A 7056-nucleotide genomic window follows, 5' to 3' on the forward strand; every position below is an offset into this window, starting at 1 on the left:
TTATATTTCCCTATATGATGATAAATGTTTATTATTCATGCTAGAATTGTATTAACCGGAAACTTGATACATGTGTGAATACATAGACAAAACAAAGTGTCCCTAGTATGCCTCTACTTGACTAGCTCGTTAATCAAAGATGGTTAAGTTTCCTAGCCATAAACATGTGTTGTCATTTGATGAACGGGATCACATCATTAGAGAATGATGTGATGGACAAGACACATCCGTTAGCTTAGCATAATGGTCGTTTAGTTTTATTGATATTGCTTTCTTCATGGCATATACATGTTCCTTTGACTATGAGATTATGCACCTCCTGAATACCGGAGGAACACCTTGTGTGCTATCAAACGTCACAACGTAACTGGGTGATTATAAAGATGCTCTACAGGTGTCTCCGATGGTGTTTGTTGAGTTGGCATAGATCGAGATTAGGATTTGTCACTCCGTGTATCGGAGAGGTATCTCTGGGCCCTCTCGGTAATGATCATCACTATAAGCCTTGCAAGCAATGTGACCAATGAGTTAATTGCGGGATGATGCATTATGGAACGAGTAAAGAGACTTGTCGGTAACGAGATTGAACTAGGTATGCTGATACCAAAGATCGAATCTCGGGCAAGTAACATACCGAAAGGGAACAACGTATGTTGTTATGCGGTTTGACCGATAAAGATCTTCGTAGAATATGTAGGAGCCAATATGAGCATCCAGGTTCCGCTATTGGATATTGACCGGAGATGTGTCTCGGTCATGTCTACATAGTTCTCGAACCCGTAGGGTCCGCACGCTTCACGTTCGATGATGATTTGTATTATGAGTTATGTGATTTGATGTACCGAAGTTTGTTAGGAGTCCCAGATGAGACCATGGACATGACGAGGAGCCTCGAAATGGTTGAGAGGTAAAGATTCATATATTGGAAGGTTGCATTCGGACATCGGAATGGTTTCGAGTGATTCGGGCATTTTTTCGGAGTACCGGGAGGTTATCGGAACCCCCCGGGGAAAGATATGGGCCTTATGGGCCATAGGAGGGAGGCTAACCAGCCCACAAGGGAGGAGGCCGAATTGTACTTGGGAAGGGGGCGCCACCCTGAAAGTGCAACTATCCCTGGGTAGTTTTGATAATTATTAACAACATATAGCTCATTGAACTAATGCTATTTCAAGATGAATATTTCAGGAAAGTTCAATGATTGGCATGGCATGGATTAGGAATGTGGACCCCTCAAAATGCTAAGGACAAAAGATTGGCTCAAGCTCTAAAGCTCAAGACTCTACATTTTCATTTTAGTGATCCAAGATCACATTGAGTCCATAGGAAAGCCAATACTATTAAAAGGGGATGAGGTGTTGCTTAATGGGTTTCTTGCTCAAAGTGCTTAGTGATATGCTCCAAAGCCCTCAACCACTTTCTCTTATCCACATATGTCCCAATCCAAAAGTAAAACTCGGCCCCACCGAAACTTTCTATCCGGCGCCACCGAGTTCTCTTGATATAGCCACTGCCACAAACCCTAGTCACTTTGGTCTCACCGATAGGGATCTCGGTCTCACCAAGATGGGATTGCAAACTCTCTATTTCCCTTCGTAATGTTTCGGTCTAACCGAGATGAGCGATCGGTCCCACTGAGTTCTCGATGCAAACTCTCTGTTTCCCCTTCGTAACGTTTCGGTCTAACCGAGATGGGCGAATCGGTCCCATCGAGTTTGCCTGACCAACTCTCTGGTTAGCCTATTATCAAAATCGGTCCCACCGAGTTTGTGTAATCGGCCTCACCGAGATTAAGTTTTGCCCTAACCCTAATGAAATCGGTCCCACCGAGTTGACATGTCGGTCCCACCGAAAATCCTAACGTCACATTTTGAACTGAATCAGTCCGACCGGGTTTTCCGATTCGGTATCATCGAGTTTGGTAAATTGTGTGTAATGGTTAGATTTTGTGTGGAGGCTATATATACCCCTCCACCCACTCTTCATTCATGGAGAGAGCCATCAGAACATGCCTACACTTCCAACATACATTTTCTGAGAGGGAACCACCTACACTTGTGTTGAGATCAAGATCTTCCATTCCAACCACATAAATCTTGATCTCTAGCCATCCCAAGTTGCTTTCCACTCAAATCATCTTTCCACCAAATCCAATCCTATGAGAGAGAGTTGAGTGTTGGGGAGACTATCATTTGAACCACAAGAGCAAGGAGTTCATCATCAACACACCATCTATTACATTTTGGAGAGTGGTGTCTCCTAGATTGGTTAGGTGTCACTTGGGAGCCTCCGTTAAGATTGTGGAGTTGAACCAAGGAGTATGTACGGGCAAGGAGATCGCCTACTTCGTGAAGATCTACCTAGTGAGGCAAGTCCTTCGTGGGCGATGGCCATGGTGGGATAGACAAGGTTGCTTCTTCGTGGACCCTTCGTGGGTGGAGCCTTCCGTGGACTCGCGCAATCGTTACCCTTCGTGGGTTGAAGTCTCCATCAACGTGGATGTACAATAGCACCACCTATCGGAACCACGGATAAAAAATCTCTGTGTCTTCATTGCGTTTGCCCTCTCAAACTCCTTCCTTTACCTTCATGTGCAATTGTCTTACATTCCGCTGCTATACTCTTAGAATTGCATGTGTAGGTTGATTGCTTCACTTGTGCAAAGTTGCTAAAATCTGCCAAGACTTCAAATTGGGAAAAGGTTATATTTTTATTTGGTCAAGTAGTCTAATCGCCCCCCCCCCCTCTAGACATACTTTTGATCCTACAAGTGGTATCAGAGCTACGGTCTCCAATTGCCTTGATTTCCATAGATTTTGGTGGTCATAGCCTTGGTTTCACAACCTAGGAGAGTATGGCGCCTAGCAAGGGAAATTATCACCGTAGAGGTCCTTACTTTGATGGTACTAATTTTGCTAGTTGGAAGCATAAAATGAAAATGTATATTCTTGGACATAACCCCGCCGTTTGGGCTATTATGTGTATTTGCTTGCAAGGTGAATTCTTTGATGGGAGAGAAATGAACCGTGAAGCTACCGTAGAAGAGTTGAAGATGCTGCAATACAATGCTCAAGCTTGTGATATCCTCTTCAGCGGATTGTGCCCCGAAGAATTCAACAAAATCAGCCGTCTTGAGAATGCAAAGGAAATTTGGGATACTTTGATTGATATGCACGAAGGTACCGACTCTGTCAAGGAATCCAAATTGGATGTGCTTCAAAGTCAACTTGACAAGTTCAAAATGAAGGATGGTGAAGGTGTCGCTCAAATGTACTCTAGGCTTGCTCTCATCACAAATGAGATTGCCGGCTTAGGAAGTGAAGAGATGACCGATAGATTCATCATCAAGAAGATCCTAAGAGCCTTGGATGGAAAATATGATACTGTGTGCACACTGATCCAAATGATTCCCAATTCCAAAGATCTCAAGCCTACAGAAGTCATTGGAAGAATTGTTGCTCATGAGATGTCACTCAAGGATAAGGAAGAGCTTCACAACAAGTTAAGTGGTGCTTACAAAGCCTCATGTGATGCACCCACATCATCGAGTGAGAAACAAACCTTCAATGAAGAATTGAGCCTAATGATGAAGAACTTCAACAAATTCTACAAGAGTAGAAGCAAGGAAAGAAGTTCCAAGTCAAGGTCCTACAATGACAAAAGATCTTCTAGTCGTGAGCATAATTGCTACAATTGTGGAAGACCCGGACACTATTCCAATGAGTGTACGGCTCCCTACAAAAGAAGAGAAGATTCTCCCAAAGGAGAAGTAGGAGATAAGAATCACCACCAAGAGAGAGAAGGAGTAGAGATGATCGTTATGAACAAAGAACCTCTTGGAGAAGCAAGGATTCGAAAAATAAGGACAAATCATCAAGGAGCTACACAAAACAAAGACATCAAGCTCATGTTGGTGAATGGGTATCCGGCTCCGACTCCGACAATCACTCCGAAAGAAGTTATCACTCCGACTCCGAATATACTCAAGATGAAGGTGTTGCCGGTCTAGCACTTGTGTCAACCAACTCCTACGACATATTTGACTCACCAAATGAAGGAATTGGAAGATGCTTCATGGCTAAAGGTCCAAAGGTATCACACCCCGAGTATGTTGATTTCAATAGTGATGAAGATGATTTGCTAGGTGATGATGATTTACTTGTTGACAACTCTAGTGATGAAAACTATGATGAACTTTCTATTAATCCTGCTAATCAAGATAAGGAGATTGAGCATCTAACTAAAGAACTAAACACTCTTAAGATAGCTCATGAAACTACCTTGGAAGATCATCGAGAACTTTTAAAGACTCATGAAAAGCTACGCTTTGAGAAGCTCAACCTTGAGCAAGAGCATGAGTTTTTAAAGGCAATCAATGATGATCTTCGCAAGAAAAGTTCTTCTTACATTGCCAAGCGTTTACTCTTGTCAACTTACATGCCACAAGTTAAATCTAGCAACAAGAACAAGAAAGATTCTTCTTCTAGTAGTAAAAATAATCATGCTAAATCCAATATTGTTGCTTCTAGTAGTTCTCTTGATTCCACTAATGATTCTCTTAGCCAAGTTACACTTGAGCAAGAAAATAGCTTATTGAAGGGGATTATAGAGAAAGGTGTTTACAAGAGCCTTGCCGGAAGTAAGCAATTTGAGGAAATTGTACGCAAGCAAGGAAGGCACCGGAAGAATCAAGGTGTTGGTTTTGAACGAAAGTTCAATGCCAATGGAGTTGAGTGGGAAGAAGATCAATACCCCAAGACGAAGTTTGTTCCTCAACAAGAGAAGTATGATCCTACTTCGTTCCAAGGGACACAAGCTCAAGATGATCTTCCACCACAAGACCACAAGCAAAAAGGCAAGGATAAGCTTCAAGAAGAGATTGATGCATTTGAAGAAGCTCCCAAGGCCTTGGTCAAGTGGGTTCCCAAGACTACATCAAGTTCTACTTCATCAAGTACAACTACGACCCCAAGGATTCCCATCAAGATGATGTGGATCCCGAAGAAGAAGAACTAGAGAGTTCTTGAGGGTGACTCCACCAACAAACTTCACTCATATCATTTTGGCAAGGACAAGTGCAAACAACCTTCACATCATGCACTAGTTCAAGGAGTCACAAACCCTCTTGTTGGTAAGACAAGGGACAAGGTAACCTAATGCTTTCATGGACATCATCTTGTGTGTACATCACTCTATGTCTATGGATATCCTTGTTTGTTTCTTGTGGGACTAACACGTGTAGGTATTGAAAGTGCAACTCACTCCAATGGATTGCTCCGAATGATCCACATCAACATTGAGCGTCCACATCTTCAACATCTACATGAAGTCATCATCGACAAAACCCAAGGTTAGTTCATCCCTCTAAGGGGGGATATCACATCTAGGGGGAGCTTTACTCTAATCAATTGAGCTAAAGCAACTCCAATGATGTGAACAAAACAATGCTTTATCTAAAAGTGGTAACCCCACTTGTGCTTAAACGATGAGTATGACCTATGATCAAATGTTCTCATTTGACTCCTAAGTCAATATACTCATATATAGATGACCTAGTCATCGCCAATTGCTTGATAGATGCTAGAGTGTTTGTGCATGCTTTGTCACATATCTCATTTGCCATTTTATTGTGTGAGCATGTTGGATGCATATCTTACTCATTCAAGGACATCCACTTGTTGTTTTGATTGTTTGGATTTTTTCTCTTTTGCCAAGTGGATGGAAAAGAATGCCTAAGTACTTCCTCTAGCTATCTATGCTCTTCTCGTCTCAAACTCTATTCATGCTACATCACAAAGTTTGATCAAGTCAGATTCAAACCACTCTCTGTGAGGAGCACTCGGAGTCCCCGATTCGTCATAGACTTAAACTTCCAAAACCTCTTTGTGTATTTCGGTATGACCGAGTCATCCACTTCGGTCACACCTAGTTCACTTAGTTGATCTAGGTTTTCAGTCTCGGTGCAATCGATTTGAAATTTTTGGTCACACCGAGTTGCAGTAACCGCTTGCGATTCTGCATCTCGGTGCCACCGAGTTGTCCACTCGGTCACACCGACAGGGTTGGGATATATATACCGACGGGTTGAATTTTGGAAATTTCTCCAAAACCCTTCACCCCGCGCGTGTCCTGCTCTGCCTCCTCGGGTCTCCGGATCATCTCCTCGCCGCCAGCGACCTCCCGCCGCTGGTCTCCATCGCCGTCAACGGCATTCTGCTCCACCATTGTCGCCGTAGCGAACTCCCGCCGAACTAGGGTATGGGTTCGACTTTTTGTGCTATTTCCCAACTCCAATTCATAGCACATTGCTTTGCCATGATCTTTACCACGTATGCAAACAATCTGTCTAGAAGAAAACATCCTTAGATTAGAATTGATTTGAAAATTTAGGGTTAGGTCTCTGCCGAACTCATCTCGGACCGACCGAGTTGTAGAAATCGGTCTCCCCGATTTGTCGTAGGCCATTGCACATGTGCTTTTCGGTCTAAACGAAAACTGCAAATCGGTGTGACCGAGTTTGAGACTCTGTGAAACCCTAGCAATCTCGGTGCCACCGAAATGGGACTCAGTCTGACCGAGTTCACTAGTTTAGGCTCCAAAAATTGCTTCGGTATCACCGAGTTCAACAAATCGGTAGCTCCGAAATGCTTTCTGTGGAGAACTAAAACTAAGCTTTTGAGTCATCTATTTTGCAAAACCTCAGCACTTTGTGATGCTCATCCATTCTACCTCATCTACATCTATTCATAGGGTCTGCTGTCAGTGTGTTTGCCAAGATGTCTGACCAGAGTGACAGTCAGAACAAATCTGAAGAACAAGTGCACATGAGTGAGGGCACTAGCCCCTCAAGAAGCTATGATGATGGCAGCAGGAGCACACTAAGCAACTTGCCCAAGGCAGCCACCAGAACTAGGAAGAAGAGAACCTCAGACTCAGAGGATGAGGACTATGCGGCTACTGAGGATGAAGCAACATCAAAGAAGAAGGTGCTAAAAAAGGAGCATGGCACAGCTGCTGGAATAAAGCCTGGCATGCATAAGAAGGCACCTACCTAGA

Source organism: Aegilops tauschii, chromosome 2, assembly GCF_002575655.3.
Source record: "Aegilops tauschii subsp. strangulata cultivar AL8/78 chromosome 2, Aet v6.0, whole genome shotgun sequence".
Classification (NCBI taxonomy): Eukaryota; Viridiplantae; Streptophyta; class Magnoliopsida; order Poales; family Poaceae; genus Aegilops; species Aegilops tauschii.